At 49.4% G+C, this 27298-nt stretch overlaps 1 long non-coding RNA gene across 1 annotated transcript in view; it reads right to left on the bottom strand.

Annotated features, from left to right (window-relative positions):
* The window catches only part of LOC106888875, a 35575-nt gene that overhangs the window by 6365 nt on the left and 1912 nt on the right, over nt 1-27298 (bottom strand). The window contains exons 2-3 of the long non-coding RNA XR_001412214.1: nt 5123-5369; nt 4186-4366 (exon numbers count right to left, since the gene is read on the bottom strand). This is a non-coding gene — a long non-coding RNA (uncharacterized LOC106888875). The remainder of the gene's footprint in view (nt 1-4185; nt 4367-5122; nt 5370-27298) is intronic.

Here is a 27298-nt window from a genome sequence, read left to right as displayed (position 1 = left end):
GGAAGGCTGCTATTAGGTCTCCCCGGAGCCTCCTCTTCGTGGTACTTTGTTATAGCAGGGGTGCAAGGTAAAGAGAAACTCAAGAGGATGTTTGCTTTTGCCTGTAACCTAAATCCCAGGCTCTGCCCTTTTCCCTGCCAAATGCCTAGAAGAAAAAAATCGGGAGCGGATTTTTTTTTTTTTTTTTTTGAGTACATAGCAAAATGGCTAATTTAAAACAATTATGCAACAGCTAATTAAAATCATCTCTGCGTCCTAGAAAGGCGACCGGCCAGGTACTCAGCGTGAAGCACTTGGCTTTACGGAGCAGCATCTTGTCACAGCCCTTCATCCCGCGGCGGCGGCTGGACCCATCCCGCGTGGGCCTGCCGAGAGCGGCTGATGGCCTTCCCGGCCTCAGCCCAGTGAGTCCCCCCTCTCCTCCCGCCACGTACCTGAGGCACCGGCTGTGCTTTATGAAGTCTAAAATTTTCAACTGGTTGTGTCTTTCCATGCAAACTCATTAGACACTATTTACACCCGCTGCAGCTGTGCAGAGAGAGGTTTTGAACTCTGGCATTCTACAGTAGGCTTTGTTTCTCATTTACATTTGCATATTAAAGTGTTTGCCTGAAATAGGCTATTGAAATTAATTCAGGATTAATTGGTGTCTTTATCTCATTAGGACAATCTAATTTAAGGATGATGAAATTGTTTAGCCTCCCGTTTGCATAATTAGATTGCTTTGAATTGCTGTCATTATTGTGCTCTTTAGCATCATCTGTAGGCCTCAAACAGACAAGAGTTTCAACCTCATAAAGACCAATCATGTGTTACAGCAGAGAGCTGTTAACCCCTTTTAACCCAAACTCCCTCCAACGAGTCGCCGCACAATGGAGCGGACCCTCCGTGCCGCAGCGAGGACGTGGAGGTCTCCACACCTGGTGTAACGGGGTGTCCCTTCCTTTCCCGTACATGCTCAGGGTGGCAAGGTGCAACCCCAGGAGCGGCTGGTGGGCAACCTCGTTTCACCCGGCCTTCCTAAGGGAAGGGCAGCAGCTCTCCTGGACAGTGGTGAAACCCTTCATGGTCACATGGGGTTCCTCCCGGGAGGCTGAGCAGTGCCACAAGCGCTTGCTCTCCCCCTCACGTCACTGGAAAGGGCTGGTGGGCACGTGCCCAGGCACTGCCTGGTCCCATCCCTCTCACGTGGCTTTGGGAAAATCCCTTGGGCTGGTGGCCAAGACCTCTGGAAACAGCTGAGCTTCCCCTCCATTGGAGCTGGGACTGCAAGGGCTGCTCGTGGTCAGGGCCATCACAGCGTTTTGTCCCCTCCAAGGACTTACCAAGCTCTGTCTCCTTCTTCTCCAGTTTGGAGGCTGTTTCTGAACCTCCCAGTCAGGAGCATCACCTGAGGATGTCCTGGCCAAATGCAGCCCTCGGATCTGGTACCAACACACTTATTCTGCTATAAATCTTTCTTCTCTCCCTTCTGTGCTTACCTGGATGCTAAAAGGAGAGAGGGGACCTGCCCATCCCTGTGCAATGGGAGCATGCATATGAGGTGGCACCGTCAGTGCCCACATGGGCCAGGGAAGAGTAAAGAAAAAGAGAAGTAGCTGTAAGGCCAGACCTCCACACTGGTTAATCTTTAAACCTAGACTGACCCTGCAATGCCGGGGCTGACCTGATGCCATGAAGAAGTGGATGGAGCCACGTCAGCCCCGCACAGGGCTCAGCCTTGCACCTGGGACCACCAGCAGTGGAAGGAGGAGACCACGTTGAGAAAGCACTCACACGATGGTTGTGCCTAGGGACTGTAACCCAGGGTGTGGATCCCCTGATGGTTAGTGTGTGCCCCAAGACACCATCCAGAGAGCATACACCAAGGGACATGAGGACATGGATTGAAAGGGTAGCATGAGCAGAGAACTTTGGCCAAAAGCTGCAGCCATCCCGAGGATCCTCACAGCCCACGAGGGATACATTCCTCACAAGCAGCCCTTCACCTGCTTTTTAGACCTTTCCCAGTCTCAGCTCCTTGCCCACCCAGGGGACGTCAGCACCTCAGATCCATGGGGACATGTGAACTGGAGCCACCTGGAAACAGGCACCCCAAGTCAACCCTGGCTCCTGGCAGAGGGCACCTGTTCAGCATCCTGAGCTAAGATCTCGCTTTCCCATGTGTCTCTCCATTAAAAACCAGCCTGTTCAGCCACACAAATGACCCAAAACATGCATCTCAGAAGTACTTTTACATGACAAAACATCACACAGTATTGTAACCAGCTTCCTTGCTAGCAAGGAGGACCGTGGCCTTGTGTGTTTTCCCCCTGTACCAGGCCGAACTCTCTTTCCAGATGGCCGCCAGAAGCCGATAGCCACCAAAGCGCCTGAATCTGGCCCTGGAGATGCTCCCCGGGCACCGAGAGCAGGAAGGGGGTCAAGATGGCAGCTCGGTGGTTGCTCCTGGGGATGCTCTCCGTCTGTCCTGGCCCAGCTCGAGGCGAGAGACCTGCTTCTCATTAGCGGGCGGCTGACTCCGGAGGTGGGGGCTGCGCCAGGCAGGCTGCTTCGCCAGTCGCTTCACGTATCCTAACATCTGGTTGTGTCTCATCACAGTGCAAATTTATGACCCTGGAAACAACATGTTGATGATGCACTGGGAAGAGGAGCTGGAGCTGTAATCCCATGTCCAGAGCGGGGACGAGAGGAATCGGCACCTGAGGACTTTGGTGAGGGGGAAGAGGTGAGGAAGGACAGACCTGTGCCCCTCCATGTGACGGGGGTGACCTGCAGAAGGGGGGACAGAGCTCCTGATGATGCAGCACAGCAACTTTTTCCACTCTAAATCTCCCTCCTCTGGGAAAAAAAATGCAAATTCAGCAGCAGCCAACTTTGCACAACTTCATCTCGATGAATTGCCAACTTCCAAACCAGCCAACAAACAGGAAGAATAAATTTTCAAGAAAATAAATGACAGGTTTCATTTGAACGCTTTGAAAAGAAACATTTCCATTTCCAGTGACTGGCCAGTTACACTTTCCATTTTATGCTTAAAATTATACAGACATTTAAAATGATTTGAAATGGAAATGACAGATCACATTTCAGGTCCTCTGAAGAGAGTTTTGTTTGCCTAGGATAAGTAAATGTTTCATTATTTTTTCCAGAGATCAAACACATCAGTTGAACCAGAACAGAGCGGAACTTGGGAATTCTTGTTTGCAGGTTCACACCAAAGATGTTTTAAGTTTTCAGTTCAGCCCAAACAAGTGTTTTTAGTTACGTTGCTTTGCTGGAGCTGCAGTGGAAAAGAAAGAAATCTAGCTCTTGCCATCACAGGGAAACAAAGGGGATAAAAAAAAACCTCACCCTAAGAGTCAGTGCAAGAGAAACGTCTTAGTGTGGAACAACTACATAAAGCCTGCCTGAAACTTCCAGTTCTGCAGACTATTTTTTAGACCCTTGGTACTGCTATCAGTTCCCTTAATACATCAGAGAGGACAAGCTCTCCATGACAGCACATACACATATATCAGCACGTGTACCCAGAGCAAGGCAGAATGGGGAACTGAAGAACTGAAGATATGGTCACCATAAGCTAGTATGCTATTCAAGAGAGGTGGGTTTCTTCCTTTGGCTGTCCAACAGCTCCCCAGCACATGGGGTGACAATAAGGAGGACAGGAGCAGCTGAGAGTCACTGAATTGTGGGAAAAGGAGATTCAGACTGGTGCAAAAAAGGCCACTGCTCCTCCAAACAAGATGAAGCACAGCTGGAGCAAGGCTGGAGGAGAGAGCAGAGGATGTCTGGAGATCTGGGAAACGCAACAAACGCAGGATGGGAAACACGATACAAACATGCCTTCAAACATGCCAAAGGCTTTTCTTTGTGCTGTCAGTGGTGGATGCATAAGAAGTCATAGCTTAAATGACCACTGAGAAAGCTGAGATGAGCTCCTAGGAAAAGCTGCTGGGAAGCTCAGAGCAGCCTGGGAACACGGCCTGGAGCATCCACAAGCACAGAAGACGCACTGGCAGCAGCATCAATATGCCCACTATGGCCCTGTAGCACTGCCCATTTATGCACCCCTGTCAATTTATGGTGGACAAACAGGTTAGAGAAATCTAAGTGGAGCAGCCCAGCCCATGGTGTGGACAGCTACGGAAAGCACTAGCACAGCTCACCAGCAACCAGGCTTACCTTCAAACAGGTACCGTGGCAGAGAGGTCTTAAGCAAGGACTTTGAAATCACTAGCAAATGGATCTTCCCCAGTCCCCTCCAGAGCTGGTGATCTCCAGAAAATGGCTTTTCTTCCCCTGCTTTGGTATTGTTGCTGCCAAGTGTTTCCAGGACCCACAAGGACAGGAGTGAACAACGAGTCTGAAAACAAAGAAAGAATCTGGGAATCAGGGTGGATTTGAATCAGGGTGGCTCATGATACATTATGTTGTTATCCCTAAAATATCATGTAGCCTGGAAGCCCCCCAGACCTGCTATTTCTTTCTGCTCAGAAGCAATAGTGAGTCTAGGTGGTCATGTTGCAATCCCGTTTCAGTGGAGAAGGTGTTAGGGAGTTATCTGCTGAAAGGAATAGAGATGAACCTTCCCCGGAGAACAAAAATGGTTAAACCACCTGGAGGCACGAGGGCAACCTTCAGCTCCCATGCACCAACTGAGATGGCCACAGGCAGAGGAACAGCCCTTACTGCTGGCTACTCAGACAGCGAGGACTGTCTAGCAGCAAGGATGACCCTGCATCAAAAGGACAAATATGCCTCTGTCATCTACTGGGGCACTGCCATCGTGACAGCAAGAGCAGAAAGCACGGCACTTGCCAGAAGTCAGGCAAAGTGTTCCAGAGCCTTTGACCAAAGACCTACAAGAGTTTTAACTACTCTTTCGTGGAGATGCAAAATGCTGTCAGGAAGTGTAACCTGGTAAGGGATCGTGTAAATGTGCTGGTATGAAGTGTCTGGCTGTCAGCTGCAAATCAGGCCGTGACCAGTGGTAAACACCTGCAACCAGTAGCCGTGAACAAAAATGAAGCGCTATGAGGAAGAGCAAACGGGATTTTGGTGTGTGGCTTACAACCCAAAAATGGTCCCACACAAACCCCAGCCATGGATGAGAACCTACCCACATCCTGGCTCCAGGCACGCTGCTGGATGAGAAGCAAAATGCCATCTATTTGGAGGGTCTGTGCCGTCGCTTGGTTCAGCCAGAGCCTGCCTTGAGGGGTTAGCAGGGGCCAGCTGCAGATTTACAGCCCCCCAACCTCTGTCAAGGCCATGTGCTTCAGCCTGTGTGGTTCAGCTCTTCTTCCCAGGACGACATCCTTAGCAGAGGTCAACAACAGGTCTTTGTGTTTGCTTGTAGGATGCTTCTAAGGAAAAAAAAAAAAAAACAAAACAAAAAAAGAAAGAAAAAAAAAAAGAAAAAAACAGCATTACAGTGTTTGAGGTTAAGTAAAATATCTTCTTCAGTCTCAAGACTTTGAAAGAAAAATGCAAAAAACCCAATTTCAAAACAAAAAGTCTTTTCAAATTAGAAAAATCAGACAATCCCTTTGAGCAACATCAAAAGAAAATCTTAGGAGTTTTTCTAGATTCACACACACATGCACACATGTATACTCACATATATAAACATTCACCAATACATACATAATTGCACACTGCTTTTCCCCCATGGAAATTAACGCAACCAGACAGGGAGACCTCCCAGGTCCTCCCACCCCACATTTGGGGAAATTTGCTCCCAAACTCCACTCAGGTGCCATCAGTGTAAGAGACAGGGTCTGGAAATGGCAATCCTGGCTGTAGCAGAGTGATTCACACCATCAGCCAGAGTGGAGGGCGACCGAATCTCAGCCTGGGATTCCCAGGCTCTCCTGCCAGAATAAGGAGGCTCCTGGCTGGGAGCCGCATCCATCCTCCTGGCTCAAACACATGTCCATGGACCACGGACCCATAGATCTTTTCCTGACCACACCAGCATCAAAGCACATGCACCCAGGAGGGTCCTCAGCCCCTTGTGGCTCCTGGGGCTAGGGGGTGAGCACACCGAGCCACGGCTCCGGCGTGTGGTCAACGACTCCTGACCCATGTAGGTTATCGGTCTCATAACCACCCAGCCTCGGTTTCCGAGTGCCAATCAGGCCTCTCCTTTGATCAGTGTTATAATCAGATACAGCACTCCAGCATGGATTATTAAGTTTTAACAGTTGACACATCATTTCTGATACCATAATCTGGCAGCACTTTACAATAAGTGACAGGTCCTCACTAATTCCTTTTGTATTCACTGTAGCAACGTTAATCATGAGTGATGAACTTTGCGTATTCATATGGATGTAATAGGCAGTTCCCAAGGACTGAGACTGTAATTTAGCTTTAACCTAATGGGCACTGATTGTAACAATAAGTAATTATGTCAGCTAAATGCAGTGTTGATGGCAATTGATGACAGCAGCGAAAGCCACGACACCATTTTGGAACTCAGCTTGGAATAGTCATTTGTAAAGCCATAACAGCCAAGACGAGGAACAATGTGTCCTCTCCTGAGTACCCTATCATCCAGCTACCTTCAGCCTGGCGAGGACAGTCCCATCTGTGACAAACACCCTGTCAGCTCCCTTTTTTGCTGTCTGGCAGCTAGTTTCAGGATAGCCAAAAATCCAGCCCACTCGATGGATGGGGCTGATGGCATCCTGAAGCTCAGGTAAAAGGAGAGAGGCATCTCTTCTTAAATGATATGTTGGGATCAATTCCCTGGATTACCTTCAGGTGTTTTGGGCAGATCACACTGGGTGACACCTGGCCAACATCTGGTAGTGGCAGCTTTCCACAGAGCAATGCTTGCTGCTCTCCACAGCTGGAGACCCTGGCTCCATACCCACCCAGCAAAGCAGGGAGAGGCTGCAGAAGACTGGAGTCCACTGCTGAGCTCCGAGACACCTGAATTCCACAGATGAACAATTAGGAAAACACAAGCCTGAGAAGTGTGGTTGATAACCTAAAACACAGCAAAAGTACATCCAGAGAAAGATGCTCTTCTATTACCCAGAAAGGCTGGTGTGACCTCTTTTTTGGTTAGAGAGGCAAATGAGGATGGAATATTTTTAGGCCAGAATATTTGGATTTGAATTGCTTCCTTTAGAAAGGGAGAGCATGGCAAAGTCATAATAATAATCTTGTTAATGACAGTAATAAGACCGTAAGTGCTGGTGTCATCTTGAAAGGGTGATTTGTGCTGCCAATAAGAATCCTGTTTCACTGTAATCATTAATGTGGTAAAAAATGCTTGGAAAACACAAACACAAAGTAGCTATGATGAGGTAGAAAGGATCTCTTCAAGGAAACAGTTTTGGGGGGCTCCCACAAAATGATGTTTCTGCCCCTATCCGATTGTCCGTTAGGTCTCATGATTGTGCTTTAAAAGCTTAAAACCTACCTGGCAGAAGGCAGCAGGGTGATGCTGAGCTTGCAGGGGCACATACAAAATGGGGGGCTGAGCCCTGGCAGCCTCAGCCCTAAAGGGAGACAGCCCAGCAGCACTTCCACTTGCTCAGGGAGCAGGAGCTGAGCTGTGATAGCAGAAGCCACGTTTTTCAGCAGAGCAGATGCATCAGCAGGGTTTTGGTAGCCTCCTGGGACCTCAAGAACTCCAGGATTTGCACTTGTAAACGGGCTATTTATCAGATTTTGGTCCCAGAGGTTGCCCTGTGGAAGGGGGACGTCAGTGAGACCTGCGCTCCAGATGCCAGGACTCCTCATGGGAGGGCAGGTCCCGCTGGCAGGGAAACCACTGGGGAAGGCATCATGGCCAGGCGGCAGCAGCAGCAGCACCACAGGGCATCAGGGAGAAACCACATAAGACCTCGTGGTGGTCCTAAACCACTGACATCCATCATTCACCCCAGGACTAACCAAGTGTCAGCCCATAGCACTTGCTGCAGAGAATGGTGGCAGCGCAGCAAAAAGCCTGGGCAGATAAAGCGAGAAAAGCGCTCAAATTCTTTCTCATGATGACCAGGTTCTAAGCCAAAAATAGCTGCCTAAGTCCCCTGATTGCAAGAAATTGGGTAAAATACCCAAGACAAAGCTGTTATTGCTGAAACTGCAGGAGGGATGTGGAGCTACAGGCAAAAATGTCTCCCAGTAATTGCAGACGTGCTGTCAAGGGGATGTGTTGCTCTTGACGCCGCGCAACAAGCTGATCTGGAGCGAGCAGCAGCAGCCCTCGTGAATGCAAGGAAGGCATCACATGCTGCCTCCCAGGAGGTGGGAAGATGAGAAGGGGGTGCTGCTAGCAGCACATCAGCGTGACGGCGATAGAGAAGACAACATTCCCCACCTCCCTGGCCAGCCCTGACATCAAAAACATCCTTCATCGCTATTGCAATCACTACTGAAGTACGCTGCCCACACACACAGCCACTCAGATGAGGAGGTGAAAGGAGCTGGGGAAAATACACAAAGAACCCTTGAAAATGACAAAGTTGGAGAAAACCAGAAAAGTAAGCACTACGAGGGACTCTTTGCCAGGAAGGGTAATGATAGGACAAGGGGAAATGGTTTTAAATTGGAAGAAAAAAGATTCAGATTAGATCTCAGGAAGAAATTTTTTGCTGTGAGGGTGGTGAGACACTGGAACAGGTTGCCCAGGGAGGTTGTGGATGCCCCATCCCTGGAAGTGTTCAAGGCCAGGCTGGATGGGGCTTTGAGCAACCTGCTCTGGTGGGAGGTGTCCCTGCCCATGGCAGGGGGGTTGGAACTAGATGATCTTTGAGGTCCCTTCCAACCCAAACCATTCTATGATTCTATGAGGGGAATAATGAGGGGAGGTGGGCTTCAGTGGTGATGTGAGTACTGGCACATCAGGAGCTGCAGTGTTATTCCTGGTGCCATCACCTGCAACAAACATCCACTCTCTGCAGTGACTCCTTTCTTACTCCGAATTCACTTGGCTGGGGATGCAGGTGCCCTTTCCCAAACTAAAGCAAAGCCAGAACAGACCCCGTAGGAACCACAGGCTGCCAGCAGCAGCTCATGCAATGCTGTTCCTGTGGGGATGGAGGGGACCTCTCGGCACACACAGACCAGCAGCATCCTGCGTTTGCAGCCACCTTGGCCAGGCACCAGCCATGCCTGCAGTGGGCAGACTTAAAAATGCATTTAAGCACCTCTAAAAGTGCATGTCAGCCCCCTCTGAGATGATACCTACAGACCAGTGCTTCTCAAAACACTCTTGGGGTCATCCCGCAGCTCCTGCCTCCCACCTGTGACCGGTACAAGCTGGCAAGGTGCTGCCAATTTACCACTTTACCCCAGCTGAGAAATGGTTCCTGTGATTGCAGATCAAGCCCACGGCCAGCAAAAATCAACACCTGGCAGATCTGTCTCCACCTGAAAGGTCTCAGCACCCGAGCTCTTCCTTAGGTGGTTGCAGAGGCACTCAACGCCTCCACCACGGTGGTGGGATGGGGGGGACCCAATTACTGCTCATCACTGCCCTGGTGTGGTCCAGGCATCGGGCCCATGTCAGAGCAAACCGTGACACAGCCGAAGCGATGCCCGGCGCTGCGGCAGGAGCAGGGGAGCACGGGGTGATTGGCAGCCTGCTTGCCAAAAGCAAGAGCCCTCTGCAATTAGCGCTGCCGCAGCGTTTCCCCCCTCCCCGTGGCAAGGAAGGAGATGAGATAGTAGCTCCTTGCCCAGGGACGCATCCTGAGCGGTGCTGAGCTCTGGGCCATGCCTCAGCCATGCTCTGGATGAGGGGCAGCACGGATGGTCCCAGGGACGTGGGCAGTAAATCCCGACTGGCAGCAGCCTTGGAGGCCAGCGCTAATGACACCGGCTTGTCACAAGCTGCACTGTCCCCCCTGCAGCAGATGTGACAGTCCCAAAGTCACCAGGTACCTCCTATGTCCCTGCTTCCTCTCACACAAAAGTGACAAGAGGGACAGGTAATAAAAGTCCAGGCCAAATCCTTGACAGAGATCTGATGGCTTGAGCCGGCTCAGGATGCTCATCCCTCCCTGACAGCTTCCTTCCTGATAAATAGCCACCCCAGCGGGAAGGGCAGCCAGCCGGAGCGTGCTGCACAGCCCCAAATGCTGGCAAGCCAGCCCAACACCACTCACCACCTCCTCACTGCCCTTCAGCTGGCCCACCGGCTCCCAATGCTGAGCACCGAGAAGGGGAAACTGAGGCACGGCTCAGCATCCCCTCCCAGCCACCCCATCTCTGCAGCCATGCTCCTGGGCAGGCACAGGAAGCTGTGCTGGGAGCACTGACACAACCCAATGCATTGCAGAGGCAGTGAAAGCCCCATGTAGACATCTCCAACAACATCTTGCTACCCAGAGATCTTCCCAGGTGGTTTTCAACCAGCTAAAACCACACTCATCTCTCCCCACCAGCCCTCCTTGGTGCTCCTTTGCTGACTGCAAGCCCCTCAATTATACCATAGCCAAAAATTATACCGTAGAAAGCAGAGTTGTGGTGGTAACAACAAAACAAGAAAGCAGGAATAGCACCAAGTTGCAAGTGGCTTGGATGGGGCCACTCGAGCAGCCCTGCCTGGACCCCACTGGCCACTGCATGGCAGCTGGTGCAGAGGGATGGGCAAGGATGGGGGACAGCATGGAGGTCAGCAGCACTGAAGGGTCCTTGCTGCTCCCCACTACCAAACCCTGCCTGACACCAGCTTCATGCCACTGCCATGATGCTGACCGCTGCTGTGCACCAGCTGCAGCACCCTCTGCTCACAAGGCTCAATCAACACATGTGCCAAGATCTCAGGAGCACTCCAGAATCTTTCTTCCTGATTTGGGTGGATCTGGGAAGTCACTGACCCATGACTAGAACTGATCCTCCCTTCTCCCACAGGACAAACCTCCCCTTCCGCTGCTCAAGCACCTGTAAACTCTGGTTAGTTTACAGCAGCAAACCCTTCTGCACCTTGCATTCACATCTGCTCGCTCACTACTGACCTGAATTCCTCTTTCACATCAAATTGGAGCAGTGGGCACAATTTCAGGCTAGCTATAGGCTCTCTCATTCCTCTTTTATTCTGTGTCTGTTCCAGCATCCTTCCTGGGAAAGCTCTGAGGATTTCTCTTCTCCCACGGGTCTGTAGCAAACCATCATTTGGTACCAGGAGTAGAGCACTGGATTTCCATCATGGCATCACATTCTTTCAGATTCTGTCACAAGCTCTGATCTTATGCTCTTCTTTAAACCTCAGGAGATATATCTTATAGCCAAGGAAAGACTGCTTACCAAAAATTCAGCCTCTAAAAGACACATGAAGGGAAATAGAAGGTCAGATGCATTCATGGGCTGAGAAAATTCCCTTTCCCTGTTAGCACATCGTCCCTACCAGGCAAGAGCTGCACCCCTGTGGGTCACATCCCCGTGGGTCACCGGAGGTGTTAGCTGGTGCTGCTGTCTAAGCCCCTGCTGTGTTGTGGATAAATAAGGGACTTTAATCTCCAGGGTGGGAATTCACACAAAAATCTGGAAGTTAGAGCAAGCTCAAAGGCAAAGCTTGTCACTCTCACACAAAACCTGCTTCTTCCTGCTTTTGCTTCCCTGCAGGACATCTCCCAGCTGACAAACCTCAGGGCCAGCGCAGACCCTGCTGAGATGACACCAGGTTTCCAGCAAGGAGGATGCTCTTCTAGTGCAGGGCAAGCAGCTGAAGCGCCGTCAGGAGAGACAAAGGCGCCTGGCAAACTTTGAGAAATGCCTCTCATTATTTACAGAATGACACAGGAAAACTTCAGACTGAAACAAGAAAGGCAATTAGTTTCCTGTACGGAAACAAAGAGACATCTGTGCCAAGTATGCTAACATATACACAAGGGGCAGGTATACAGTACATGAGGAATTTCTTCCAGCTGCAAATCCACCCCCAAATTCTCAAGTCAATCTTGAGTACTACGACGCTCAGCAATCCTCTTAAAAGTGTCCAGATGCTTTAATAACTTAATTCTAATCTTCTCAGACACCATTTTCCATTTAACTGCTGAAGCACTGGAATAAGACAGAGGGGTCAGGACTGAAGAGTAACGGTGTGGAATAGCCGGCCTATTTTGGAAGTCCAAGAATCCCAGTCCAGTTATGCTGGTCTCAAAGTCATCATGGGTTTTGCAGGGTGCACCATGCATTGCCTGGGCTTAAGTATGGTGAGCAGGTTTATGTGCCCCAAAACATACTCTCCCCAATGCACTGCTGGCTTTCAGCCCCAGAGGAGCTGGACTCAAGGTTAGACCTCACAAATAGGAAGAGCTGAACTTCACTGGTGAACTGGGATGTTGGGCACATAGCTCAAGCTGGGTCAAACACATCCAGACCCCAGAAATGACAGCTTGGGTTTGTGCTAAAAATGCTAAAAAAGCTTGAGGCCTCATCCTCCAGAGTGGCTTGATTGAGGCAATCTCTTCCCAGAGGGCTAAAGGTTTTGGTGGGTAGGATTTGCACCAGGAGACCAGGGCAGCACTGGAACAAGGTGCTGACTCTGCATCCTCAGAAGGTTGCAATGTTCAGCTGGACCAAGCCACAGCCAGCCTGATGTAGTGCTGGGGACAGTCCCACTTCCAAGGAGAGATTGTGCTGGAGACCTTCAGGGCGCATCCAGACCCCAGAAATGACAGCTTGGGTTTGTGCTAAAAATGCTAAAAAAGCTTGAGGCCTCATCCTCCAGAGTGGCTTGATTGAGGCAATCTCTTCCCAGAGGGCTAAAGGTTTTGGTGGGTAGGATTTGCACCAGGAGACCAGGGCAGCACTGGAACAAGGTGCTGACTCTGCATCCTCAGAAGGTTGCAATGTTCAGCTGGACCAAGCCACAGCCAGCCTGATGTAGTGCTGGGGACAGTCCCACTTCCAAGGAGAGATTGTGCTGGAGACCTTCAGGGATCCTTTCCAAACAACTTTTCCATGAGTCCAGCTTTAAAAGCAGTTTATCTCCATGCTGTGCTGGGCAGGCCTGACCCAGCCTGGCTGCACATCACCTCCCACCCCAGGTACCCCCAGCCCCCGCCTCCGACGGATTCCTCCAGACTTCTCATCTCAGACAGCTACCTTTTAGACAACATTTTCTCAAGATTGTTTTAAACAAGCGGGGAAATTTTGGTGACACTTTAATACATAAAGTGCTCCTTATTTTCTCTGTGCCAAAGAGCAGCGCTTTCTAACACGCTTTCTGAGTTAACATCAGGTGTTAAACAGACGCACGCATTGTTTTAGCAGGAACCCACATTTTATAATAGGCTTTCTATCTAACAGCTTGATATAGCCTCTTCCATTAAGCATTTATTGCTAATGCATTGTAAAGTGTAACATGCTATATACACTATTAAAGAATGAAGCTGCCATGTACTCACCCCTTAATAATGAAACACTTATGAACGAGAACCTGAGGTTAAAGAGTTGTGAATTAAGTTTAATCTCAAAGAGATCATCTAGCACTCTGCCAGTATATTGTAGCGTGCTGTCAGCGGGAGGGCTAGGACCTGAGTCCCCTGGGAAAGTGCTCCTTGGCTTTGCTTTGGGGAAGACCTTGGTGAAAATGCTCCCCAAGCAAGAGTTTGGCTAAATGCCACGGGCCTGGCGGAGCTAATTTGAGCTCTTCCTCAGAGGGACACCCAGATAGCCACATGCCCTGCTTATTGACTTTATAATCATTCAATATAACCCCCAATCATTATAAACCCTTTTAGATGAGATACATCCCCACCTGAGCGTTATCATAATTTTTTTCCTTACTATTCAATAAAAAAAACATTAACCTTTTTAAAAAAATGGAGCAAACCCCCTTTCCCCGGCAAGTAGCAGGATTTTTTACACAATATTTGCCTAGATAAGTGAGCCCTGGGCACAAGGAGCAATGACCTGATACTACAGGGTTCAGCCACAAAGGCAAGCAGCGTCAAGACTGTTCCTTTGGAAAGAGAAATTGTCTCGATCTCTTCCCTCCTGCTGGTCTCACCCTCCCAGGGATCTATTTATACACACGCTGCTGCACAGCAAGTCTTGCCTTTGTTCCTTTTTCCCTGTTTATGAGTTGCTGAAAAAGCAAAGCCCCACATCTCCAAAACAATTGCTCTGCAAACCCTATAGCAGGATCTTGGATCTGCATAAGGCAGGTGAGGGACTCTTGGTTGCTGAAAGAGATTGACTTTTTTTCACACCCACCCTGCCATTCATTGGCAACGGGACACCCAACTGCTGCATGTGTCCTTGAGGTTCTATATTTATTAGGGTGGGACTGACCTTAGGCTGGTTTGGGAGATGGTGTATTCGGAGAGCTTGTTCTGCAAGGGTCAGCAAAGGATAACTCAGCTTCCATGGGGAAAAGGATGAGGAAGACTGGTCTTCATCAGCCCTTGCTCTAACCTGCCAAGCTTATGGCAAACACATCAAAAACCTGCTGGGTTTTTGGCCCACATCTTGAAATTAAAAACCACTGGCTTTTTCCTAAGCCTTTTCCAGCTAAGTGACAATCCCAAGACCGCGGTAACATCTCTAGGGTGAGCCAAAATGGAAAGCCATTTTGGATGGTCTGTTTTTTTGGTACCCACTTCAAGATGCTTTTAAACAAAAGCATTCTAGGTGCCTGGAACTTCCCCCAAAACCCTCTCAATTTCTTGAAGAGGTTTCTATGTATGTGGTGAGGAAGCCCAGTCCTGTTCCAGTTTTCTCTCCCTCCACATCACTGGCAATTGCCTCAGTGGGGGCTCAAGAGAGAGCTTCAGTACATGGTGACGGTTGTGTCAGGCTTTACCCTGCCCAGCCAGCCCTCATGCACCCAAAATGTGCCACCTTAGGACAATATGCATCTTGGGAGGGAAGAGCAATGAGGGCCAGCCATGTGGCTTCCATATACCCACAACAGCAGCACCAAAGACACAGCAGCACAGGCTTCAGGGACGAAACACATACCTCAAGAGGTTGATGAGGTTTCTGGTTGTGTCCCCTGATGCTGCTGGGATACCCAAGGGTTCAGACACATGGATGATCACACCTCAACAGGGAGATCCCAACTGGGGTCCTCCACCTCTCTGGGAGTTGCTTGTACCTTCACTCACCAAGCCTCTCTGGGGCCCAGCAGCATCAGGGGTACTTCAGTTATACACATGTTCAGCTGCTGCAGTTAAATGGGGCACTTAAATTTACAGAGACAGAACACACTTGGAAGAGATGGAGAGGATGAACCCTCTTATCACCTGCAAAATCTCTTCACAGTCTGCAAACATTTAAAAGAGGAGACCTCCCCAGCTGACTGCTCCTTGTCCTGGAAGTCAAATTTAAAAAAAAAACAAACAGAGGTTTCCCCACACCCCTCTTTAGGTGATGCATTTTCTAAACTTCTTCCAAGTTTTTCCAAATGAAAAGGGAAAAAGTTCATCTCAGGCTGACATATCAGTGCCCTCAACATTCATGGCGGGGAGCTCAGAGAGGGTCACTCCTCTTGGCTCGCTGGACCCCGCATGGGCACAGAGGACCCCATAACATCTTGCCAGACGTAGCTCCTCAAACCCAGATAGGCACCAGGTCTTGGTGAGCGCACCACGGGGTTGCCTTCCTCCCCCCATGACAATCGCCTTTCTTCTTTGGTGCCCGTGGTTCCCTTTGTGTTTACGATAACAGAGGGATGCTTTATTGCATTTCGCCCGGCCCGCTGCCATGGCAACCGGCAGTTGCTGCGCGCTGTAAAAATAACCCTCCTTCTTTGATAGATTTCACTTGAGTGAAAATAACCCTTAAAAATAGGTTGAAATTTCCATACTAACTCTTCCAGGAGGTTCCAGAGAGGCGAGGATGAATTGCAGGATCTGCTGACGGGACGCACGGTGCCACCCCAGCACCCTCCAGCCTTGCCACTGAGCTCTCACAGGGGAGCCCATGAGGATGCTTTTTGGGAGCCACCATTAGCCAGTCCCCTTGGATTAAGGTGCTGATGACGATACAGGAAAAGGGCCACACCCCCCATCACAGATGTGGCCAATGGTGCAAGTTCTGCAAGGCTACAGCAATAGATGGGCCAGTGGATGTGGCGATTCTCCAGGGCTTCTTGGTTTTTATTGCAAAGAAAAGAGATGCTGTCCCCTCAGTGCCTGGTTGGCATAAAGCTCAGCTTTATCTTCTCAGGCCCTGTGCACCATAACCTCAAAAAAAGGCTTTGGCCTTCTCCAAGGCTCAGGGACCCTTTGCTAGAAGCTGATGCTCTCCATCAGCACATAGGCATTTTAGAGTTGGCCATCACCAGGAATCTTCAGCATGGATTTTGGATGAATAGATCACAGCAAGTGTGTCCTGCATTCAGCTGGGATAGGGTTAATTTTCTTTCTGGTGGCTGCTGTGTTTCAGATTAGTATGAAAGGAATGTCAACAATGCCTATTGTTTTAGTTGTTGCCAGGTGATGTTTATATTGGTCAAGGACATTTTTCAACTTCCCACAGAAACTGAGAAGGAGCATAGACAGAACAAGCTGGCCAGTGCAATATTCCATACTGTAGATGTCATGATTGGAATATAAATGGGGGTTGGCCAAGAGACAGGAGTCCACAATCACTGCTCATGATGGGCTGGGCAACCAATCACCGGGTGGTGAGAGCAACTTGTGTTGTATCACTTATTTTGTATATTCTTTTACCATTATTATTATTATTGTTATTTTCATTTTCTGTTATTGATCTATTAAGCTGTCTTTATCTCAACACAGAAGGTTTTTTTTCCTTTCCCCTCCTTTTCTCCCTCTTCTTCCTACCCTTCCAGGCAGGAGGGGGAGAAGCGAGCGAGCAGCTGCATGGTCTTAGTTGCCGGCTGGGGCTAAACCATGACAACGTGACCAGCCAGCATTGGATTTCTCCCCAAAACGAAGCTCCTCTCATGCCTGGGAGAGGTGTAATGGCCATCTCTTCACAGGCCCCATGCCCAGGCTCTCAGGGGCAGCAATGCAGCAAGATTCATGGGCATGACACATGCTGATGTTAGGAGAGGTTCAAGTCTCCCTTCTTTGCTTCAGATCATCAGTACTTGTCCCAGCCAGCAGAAAGATATTCAGAGAAGCGTTCTGGAGAAATGAGGGTGTTGCTCTCATGCCCGCTCTTGACTCATCCTCAGCCAGGGAGGCCTTTTTTTCCCTTTTTTGGCTCATTTCTTTCCTTTCTGTTTTCCCAACCACTCAAGTCTTCTTCCTCCAAATAAAAGCCGATTCACATTTTAGAGGTGGCCCCTGATTCCTCCCATGAGTTTAGGTGAGTCGAACCATAAGAAGTGGAGTAATGAGATTATGATTAAAAGCACACCTTGATAGTGGGGCATCCATCAAGCTGTCATAGAAATCGTATCTCGGAGGCTGCTCTCATCAATCTGACCTTTCAATTATTACCCAGAGTTCATGACTCTAAGTGTATATAATTCCTACCTCAAATCTGAGAATACACGCCTTTGTTTTTTTGGCTTGCCTTGTGCACGGCTGTGCGAGGTCTCCTTCACCAGTGCATCAGCGACGCTCCGCAATACAAATTAACTGAAAATAGCTCTTCTCTCACCCAAAAGATTGGAAACAAGATCAAGACACCACCAGGCCACCAGAAGACATTCTTTATCATTGTCTTTTGCGCTTTTTCTCAGCTTTTTTAAAGCCAGTGACCACTAAGGCTAATTCTAGTGGTGCTCACAACCCACACCCCTGTTTGGCTCATGGCCCCACAGAGAGGCAAGGCTGCTCCAGCCATGTCACAACACGTCTCCAGCAACAGGGAAGGACCCTGTTGCTCCAAACAGAACAAGCTTAGCCAGGCATCAGCACAGATCAGATTTTCTGCCCGAATACTACTGAAAAAGCACCTTTTTGTGAGCCACACTCCAGCCAACATGGTATTTCAGGAGTGGGATAAAGCCTAATTCAACTTTTCGTTGGCATCACTAGGAGGATGCCACATTTCTCTAGAACCAGAGCACCACTCGCTTCCAAACAGCTCCATGCATCCCACCCCACCACCCATCCAGTTTGGGGGCTTTCAGGCTGAGATAAGACACAATTTGTTTGGAATCAACCTGACATTTTGCTGGATCCCAGGGAGTTTCCATAGGGCACAGAGTTACCAAACCATGAAATCCTGCCTGGATCTTATTTGTACCCTAACACATGTAGGACAATCCCTTGCTCCCTGCTGGCTTCACTAACAGAAGAACAAGATAGAGCAGCAAGTTAGGAAGTTGCTCCTGGACTGAATAAAACAAATTAAGCCATTCGCTTTCTATTTTTCCTCCAAAGGAACCACGTATTTTTTATAAAAGTAAACTTCCCTGCTACCTAGGGACTTTTCACAAACAAAAGAACCACAACAAATACTTTGTGGGAGAAAAGAAATCCCTGGTTGGTAGAGAAAAAAACAGAGGAAACAGAAATACCTTGGTTTGGGATCTTTGACAAATCCAGCCCTGAAGATATTTTGCTTGTATCTGTATTATTGTAGGGTCTGCACAGCCTCCGATCACAACTTTCTTGTACAAATAAATACTGGATGGAAGATCTTTTGCAAATATCTCTGCACTGCTCAGATGACTGAAATTGTGGGAATTTCCATAACAAGAGCCAACAAAACAACCCCAGAGACTTTTAGCATGATTCTCAATTCTGCAGCAAAGGTGTTCAGGTGAGGTCAGGCAAGACCAGAAGAGACTCAGTGAGTCAAAGACACGCTCAAAAGAAGGTGCAGCTTTTACAAGTGACTCCGAGGCCGACAGGACATAAGTATGTATCTGCCAACACCTGCTAATCTGTGCAGCCCTGCACAGTGGTGGAGTGAATATCTGCTCCCACACCATAGGACAGACCTCCCTCCATCGCAACCCTGCCCAGCTGGCATCATTGCAGGCTCATGTCTAAGCCACTGTCATTATCGGCAAACAAGACACCCTCTCCAGGGAGAAAACACCTAGCAATATTTCAGGCAAAAATTCTGCTTTAAAAGCCTTACTTAATGAAAGATTAAAGGTAAACAGTAATGCATCCCCAGTGCCCAACTCAGTAGGGGGTGAGGACAGCCGCCTTCAACTTCAAGACAAGCACAGGACAAGAATGTATGGGCCATGCAGCCACCACAGTCTCTTTTTTGACACAACCTGTTTCACCAATCCCTTATTTTGCACTGCAGAGCTCTGAGCACTGTCCCACCAATTCCAGTTTAAATACCTCCACAGCATGGATGTCCCAAAAGCCACCCAAGAAATTTCATCTAGCTGAGGAACCATCATGCTGCTCAGTGTGAGCCTTGAGAGGCTGAGCCCAGTGCTCACAGTTCAGCTCCCTGTGCCTTGCAAACCTCAGCCCCTTTGGGACTGGTTCCATCTTGCTCCTGGAAGTCCAGTGCAAGTTCCCCTCTGCCCAAAGAATAGGTCACATAGCCACACACCACCACTGTCCTTTCTCTCCTGTCTGGCAGTCACATAAAACAAGCAGTCTAGAGGCCACTAGGCATGCATTGTGGTGACAGGTTGCTCCCTCGCAGCCTGGCCTCCTCACATTTCTCATGCCAGAAGAATTGTGAAGGTCCTGGATGACAGCACCAGCTGGAGGACCTCTGCCACCTCTTTTGGAGATGAAACCTCCAAAAGCTCCACTTCCATTTTCCCATTCTCTCTCTCTGCCATTTCCCAGCCCAAACCTTCACTCTGGGGAATCAAGTCTCTGCTGTCTTAGAGAAAGCTATTTCATTTATATCTTCATAGCATCGCGAAAGGAAGAGGCTAATTACAGTTTTCACCTCTGGCTGCTACATGAAACGAGCTGATGGGCTCGTGCACGCATCTGAGCAGGCAGGGTCCACCTCATCCAACACAGAACTTGTCGCTGGCAGAAGGCAGCCCCTTTGGCAGTGGCCGGGTGGGGAGGAGAGGACACAAGCTGTGCTGTTACCCAGAGGAAAGCTCCCTCTTTCACAGGATCAAAGGGGCAGGCACACTCGCATTTCACCTCCCTGCAACCAAAAAGATGCTTAATGCCTCCCATAAGGTGGTAACCAGAGTTGAGCTATGCTGTGCAGGAAGGCTCTAATCCTGTGCTAATTTATTTTATCAAATTAAAAAAACGAGCATCCATGGAACACCAGAGACCTCCTGTTCTCAGGGTCCCAGCAGAAAGCTGCATGATCCCTTTGTAAAGAGGTTTGGGGGGTTGTTGTTTTTCTTCTTTTTTTGCCAAGAATATAAAATTAATAAAACAGGATTAAGGGAGATATGGTTTTAACTGATTCCTTAATCCCAGAGAATAATTAATGAGAGCAATGCACCACTTGGCTCGACTCTCCCCACATTTGAATAATAAATAGCATCCACCAAAAAAAGAAAGGAGAGGGAAAAGGGAGTAAGAAGGTGGTTAAGCAGTAAATTCTTAATACAGAGAGCTTTTGCTATATGTGTATGTGTATTGCTTTCTGGTCTTGGATCCAGAAAATACAGAATGGAAGAAAGCAGAGACCAGTTCTGGCCACACACAGATGTGTTAGACTAAGCCAAGATTTATGGGAATCTCCACATGTTTAAGAAACAAAAATACCACTAAAAGTCTAGATAAATTGCCCACATTAGGCCCTTATGCTAACATCAGCCAAGACTGACTTGGGTATTGTGATACCAAAGCAAAGGGCTACCCTCAGCCAGAGCTGCTCGCTCTTAATATGCCAATCTGCATAAATGCATAACTCAAACTCCTGCAACACTCATCCTCAAGTTCTCGACCACACCATGTGCCAAAGGCAGGTCTGGCCTGCTACAGAAGAAGCTCTGTAAAGATGTTTCAGATGGGATTCGGGCCACTGAATCTAACTGAGCCATCTAACAGTTCTTTAAGTATATGCTTATCTGTAGGGTCTTCTAGTCAATGGAGTATCTGGTGTCCTCCAACTTAGGCACTTATTTTCTAGTAGGAGGAACCATCATTTGGAAGTGTCCCACAGAAGGACAAGCCTTCCTAGGGCTTACTCCAAGCTTTCCCAGTGATCACCATGCCTCACAAATATATCCCAGCTCCTGGCCACTCCCCACCTGCAGATCAAGCAGAAGGCCCTGACCTGAGGAGCTCTTCATCCCAGCATGCAGAAGAATGTTACTGCCTGAGAGAAACACAGCTTCTCAAAGGGTGGTCTCATCACTGTTTCTTAAACTTCTTGACTTGAAGGGCAACCAAAGATGCTATTTGATGATTCAGAGTAATTTTTTAACTAATACACAAATACCAATGGTGGACTTATGTCAGACTTTCACACGACATCACCTTGACCTAGCCAAGACCAAAGCAGCCCACATTTGGGGATAGAATGCCCTGGATCCTAGAAAAGCATCTTAGTTTTGGAGGCCCACCCCAGATGACCAGGCGGGAGGTCAGAGACACAAGGAGGAACATCTGAATAAACATGGCCTCATCCCTGTCTGCAGCCCTTGTTAAGGCAGGGCTTTGCTTTGAACTCCTTTCTGATGAAATGATTAATGAATGTCATGCAGACCTCTTCCCTTCCTTCCTCTGCTTTCCCCTGCCACACAGAGCAATACCAAACGAGGTGATCATGACAAACACAGCTCTAATTCTTTATTAATATTAATCAGAGGCAACCTTTCCATTGACACCAGAACCCGAGCGTGTGTTGGCAGGGAGGGGATAACACTGCAGCAGTGACATTTCTTGGGTAGGCGATATTTTTTTATTTTATTTTTTTTTTATCTTGAACCTTCCCTTCCCCCCCTTTAATATGGGCTAGCGATACCTTGTACAAACAGAGGAAGGAAGAAGCTGATTAAATAGCAGAGCTGGAGCATAATGAAAGAAAAAGCCCACTGCAAACATGTGCTGATTGTTTTAAACAGGAGGCACCGGGAGGTGGATTTCAGGTGATACCACAGTGGCTCCTCTCATAATCCCGGCTCAGGCAGCATTACAGCTTTGAAGCTCAGAGCGAATTTCATCCAGTCCCCACTGGTGGGGAAAGAGGCTTAGGCAGGATAGCAAACCTCAGCCCCATCTCAGGCCAATGCCAGAGCAGGGCTGGGAGAACCACAAAACCATGCAGCTCCCTTTAGCTAAAAGAGGCCCTTTCCTTATGCTGCCACACAAAAGCAGAAATATTATGAGTATCACTATGGACACATCTATCTCACCTTCAGGTACTCATCAACACACATACTCACTGCTCACGTTTGGCCTGGCTTTAGAGATGAAGAGGGAGATGAATGTCTTCCACACTCCTCAGGTCATCTGCAAGATTTGCACCTTTGTGTAGCAGCTGAAGGTGGGTTCACATGAGCACCCACCTCTTGGGATGTGCACTCGGTGAACGAGGTTAAGGTTTGCAGGGTGAGGAGAGCCATTTGTGGGAGAAGCCATCCCATCCGTAAGGAACAGACACAATCACATCACCCTTGCTACCCTGGGGGAGCTGAGGCACATTTCTCCAACTGGGAGGATGACCACTGAGCACAGGCAAGAGCCCTGGTCAGGCAAGACCTACAGGCTTCCTTCTCTGTCTGCTTGTTGATTTTCTAGGTTTCCCCATCCTAATTACTGCAGGATTGCAGAGTGAACTGTAAGGAGAGAAGCCCCTGGTTCTCAGCTGAGTACAACTTCTCTCTCTCTCTGTCTCTTAAAACAAATAGATTTTCATTGAAATCAACATATCTTTCTGAATTGAATAGGTTTTCATGGGGACAATAAATTTCTTCAAAACAATGCATTTTTATTACAACATATTTTTGTTCAAACCAATACTTTTTGACAACCAGATATTAATGACCAGGCCAAAGCCATAAATTTGCCTCAAACTATGTGTTTTCTCATGGAAGGAAATAATTTTTCTCATACAAATACATTTTTATTTGAATCAATCTTCTTTTTCCACCCCCCAAAATCAGACGTATTTCTGGGAGGGAAGCCGGAAAGCTGCATACCCAGGAAAGCCCCTTCATTTCAAGAGGGATCAAGTACTTGTGAGGGCTGTCTCACTCCCACCCTCCCAAGCCCCAAAGCTCCACAGGTCACTTCAAGCTTCAACATAAACTCTGTTTTTCCCATTGCCAGCACACCTAAACCATCACCCAGCGTCTGGTAGGTCCTACAGAAATGTAGCTTATGTCTCGCTCCCCTTGCTTTGCTGTTTGCTACCTGTTTGAAATTGTGTTTGTGTTAAATAATCCCCTCTTGCACTTCTCTCTGCACTATGGCTTACCTCAGCACCTGCCGAATGTGCTTGGGATTGCTGTGACCCAGGTGCAGGACCTTGCACTTGGCCTGGTTGAACTTCATGAGGTTTCCACAGGCCCATCTCTCAGGCCTCTCCAAGTCCCTCTGGCATCCTTTCCCTCCAGCGCGTCGACCATGCCACACAGCTTGGTGTCATTGGGACTTGGCCTGGTTGAACTTCATGAGGTTTCCACAGGCCCATCTCTCAGGCCTCTCCAAGTCCCTCTGGCATCCTTTCCCTCCAGCGCGTCGACCATGCCACACAGCTTGGTGTCATTGGGAAAGTTGCTGAGGGTGCACTCAATCCTACTGTCCGTGTCGCCGACAAAGATGTTAAACAGTACCAGTCCCAGTATTGACCCTTGAGGAACACCACTTGTCACTGCTTGCTAATTGGACGTCGAGCTGTTGACCACAAGCCTTTGAGTGCAGCCATCTAGTCAGTTCCTTATCCACCGAGTAGTCCATCCATCAAATCCATGCCTTTCCAATTCAGAGGCCAGGATGTCACGGAGGACAGTGTCAAATGCTTTGCATGTGTCCAAGTAAATGTTGTCTGTTGCTCTTCTCTTTTCCACCAACACTGTAGCACCATCATAGGCGGCCACCAGATTCATCAGGCATGACTTGACCCTGGTGAAGCCATGTTGGCTGTCACCAATCACCTCCTTATTTTCCATGTGCTTTAGCAGAGGTTCCAGGAGGATCTGCTTCATCATGTTGCCAGGAACAGAGGTAAGACTGACAGGCGTGTAGTTCCCCAGGTCTTCCTTTTTTCCCTTTTTGAAAATGGGGATTATGTTACCCCTTTTCCAATCAGTGGGAACTTCACCAGACTGCCACAAGTTCTCAAATATAATGGAAAGCAGTTTAGCAACTTCACCTGCCTGGTCCCTCAGGACCAGTGGATGGATTTCATTACGTCCCATGGATTTATGTACCTTCAGGTTTCTTTGATGGTCTTGAACCTGATCTTCTCCTATAGTGGGCAGACTTCACCCCAAATGCAGCTCACCCAGCCCGGGGAATGATCCTGTGATGGGAGACAGAGTGGGTGCAGGTTGTCCCAAAGAAATCGTGCACTGTGCAATGCTAAAAATAGAGGACATGGGCAGTTTGAAGTCCTGCTGCAGGCTGGCTGGTGTAGAGCTGGTACGTGTGTTACGAGCAGAAATCACAGCCACACTCAGAGAGCCTCTTCCTTAGCAGATCATCACCACCACCTTTGAAGAAGCATGGGGTTGCTCTTGGTTTGGGGAGACAATTTCACCTAAGGTAGCTGCTGCAAGCCACTGGGGACACACACCGGGGACATGTGTATCTGTTTAGTCCTGCATCCCTCCTTGTAGCCCATCTCTCAAACCTCCTTGAAGTCTATGCGAGGGGCCTGAGCCTCCCAAGGACAGCCCTTACACAGCAGGGACACTGGTCCTACACGTCCCCAGCCCTGCCCTTCAGCGGGCTGAGGCCAGCAGAGTTCAGCACTCACCCAAAGCACAGGACATCGAACTAATTTCAGCCACAGAGATGTAGCTCCAGCGGCGCAGGCCAGAGAGGGGCAGGAGGAACGGGGACAAGGGACTGGTGGGAGGGTTGAGTTTGCTGGAATTACAAAGGCTTCGGCTGCTACTTTTGCAACTGACACAAAGCCAAACCACGAGTAAACACATTATCCCCTTCAGACTCCTGTTTTGCCAGCTGACCATCCCTATCAGACACAGCCCCCCACTCCAGCGGCTGCCCACACTAGCACACCCTTGAGCCCTAATCAAGAAAAATCATTTTTTTTGGTAGCAAGTAGCTGCGTTCAACTGCTTCAAGCCACATTTCAAGCCTGGGCCTGGGTCAGAGCCCAGGGATCCCAGGGCACTTCGAACATCAGGGGCTGACAAGGGTTCATTTCCCGTGGCCCCCGTTGGCCACTCTTTGTTGAGCTTCCCCAGTCCATGTAAACATGCTAATTGCCTGGGCTCAGCACAGGGCTGGATGCCGCGCTGTTTGTTTTCCATTGAATAGGATTAGGGATTCTGACACCAATGATTAATCGCCGTGCTGCAGACGGCTGACGAGCCCAGGGAAGGCGTCCTCTCCAAGCGGAGAGCGCGCACAATCTCTGCCAAGCAGCTGCCGCTGACTTCTATCTAACCCTCTGCATCTTGCCCTTTATCTTCCCTCTTCTCCCAAAATGTCTCACGTTCACCAAGCCAGCCCCAGGCTCCCCCGAGGACAGGGAGAGAGGGGGCCTGGGCACCCCCAGAGATGATGAGCAGCCTTCTGCTCAGCTGCCGTGATGCCCTGTCCCCTGTGCCACCTTCCTACATCAGCTCATCCCCTGCATCCTGCACTGCCAAGACCCTCAGCCAGCCCCTCTCAGCCTTCTTCTTGATGGCCAGGGAGATTCATACCATTTTTCCACCCTGGTATCAGGGTAGGGTAACATCTCTATTTGCATGCAGCAGCCACATCCCCTCACCAAGCTCTGCTGGACCACCAAGTGCCCCACCAGTGTTTGAAGCCACCAACTGATGCCTGCATGGAGGACCTAAGCCCCCAGGAGGGGACAGCTGAGGCAGCCCCTTTCACCCTGTGAAACAGCAACCCCTTAACTTTCTGCACTCACAGGCAGGTAGGGTCACGCCGGGGAGACCCATGTTCGCACTTCCCTGTTGTAAGACCTGGATATGCAGCATTCCCACAGCTCCAAGCTGCCCCGTGCACACCAGCAGTTTGGTCCAAGAGGGACTGTGTTCAGGCATTAAGGTCTGAATGGGTTGCGTACCATGCTGCAGCTCCTGGCCACATCTTTGGGGTGCTGATACCCTTGCAAAGACAACTCCAGCATCCCTTCTGCTTGCCACGCCAGCTGCTCCTCTTGCTGCAGCCCTTTCCCTCCCACACGGCACCCTTTGCCTGCACAAATGCACCCACTTTTCAAGGTTGTGCCGAGCCTCCCCTTGCATTTGACCCTGCTGATCCTCCTGCAGACAGCCAGGTCACCCATCACTCAGGCACCTTCAAAGTCCAAAGCACCACTGGAGAACTCAGCAGGGCTGACGAGAGCAATAGGAGCACTGAATGCTTTTGCCACCTCCACTCGTGGCTTCAGCATGACCTCTGGGCTCCTGTTTTCCCCAGCAGCAGGTGAAGGGACAGTGAGGAAGAGGGGGGGGAAGGAGGAAGGCTGGAGAAAGCAGCCTTGCAGGAGGCAAAGCGTGCCCTCGGAAAGTTGCAACCTTTGCGATTACCACTTCTCCTGACCTTGCAGAAGGAGTGCTAGAGGCAAATCCACCCATCTCTGCCGGTGCCTTGTGCGACATACTGTCACTCAGACAAGCGACGTTCTTAATGGGTTTGTGGGAAAGGCCTGGCCTGCCTTTCCATCTGTACCTTCTGCCGGCTCCCCTCTCCAGCACTGCCTCCCCATACGACATTCCCTTGAATTATTTAGACTGGTAAATCTTCCTGCATCTCACATCTTTAGTCCATCTGTTAGCCGGGGCTTTGCCTTTATAGGAACTGTCCTTTATGCATGCCGGCATCTGTCAACAGTACACTTGCCTCTTTTATTCATGATCTTCCGTGGGAGATGGTACAAGCTGCAGAAATGCCTCATTTCTGGTATGCATTTCATTTTAATGGAAGATTACATGACTGGGGCCCATTTTATTACTTCTTGCCCTGCACATTCATCCATCACGAGCCCCATTTGCTGAGCCTGCACTGGGACGGCAGCCATCAGCCTGCTCATGTTGGATTCCTCCCGTGCCGCTTTCTCCCCCCCGCCCCCCCCTCTTTGGGATGGGGAGGAAAACGCGTGGCGTTCGAGGAGGGGAAGGTTAGCAAAGGGGAAGCAATCCGCCGCCGGGGCCCAGAGTTAAGCCAGAGCGGTGGCTAAGCCAGGCAGGTTCTGGGAAACAGGCCCAGGAATCCAACCAGCCTCACCCCGACGCGTGTCCCCCGTACCCGCGTTCACCTTCACACCATCCCTTTCTCCCCCACGCCACCCATGGGTATTGGGGGGGGGGGGGGACCCGGCGGTCTGGTATGTTGGGGCTCTTTGGAAA

The sequence above is a fragment of the Calidris pugnax genome, unplaced genomic scaffold, assembly GCF_001431845.1.
Source record: "Calidris pugnax isolate Ruff unplaced genomic scaffold, ASM143184v1 scaffold63, whole genome shotgun sequence".
NCBI classification, from domain to species: Eukaryota; Metazoa; Chordata; class Aves; order Charadriiformes; family Scolopacidae; genus Calidris; species Calidris pugnax.
This window is presented reverse-complemented; position numbering and strand designations above follow the sequence as displayed.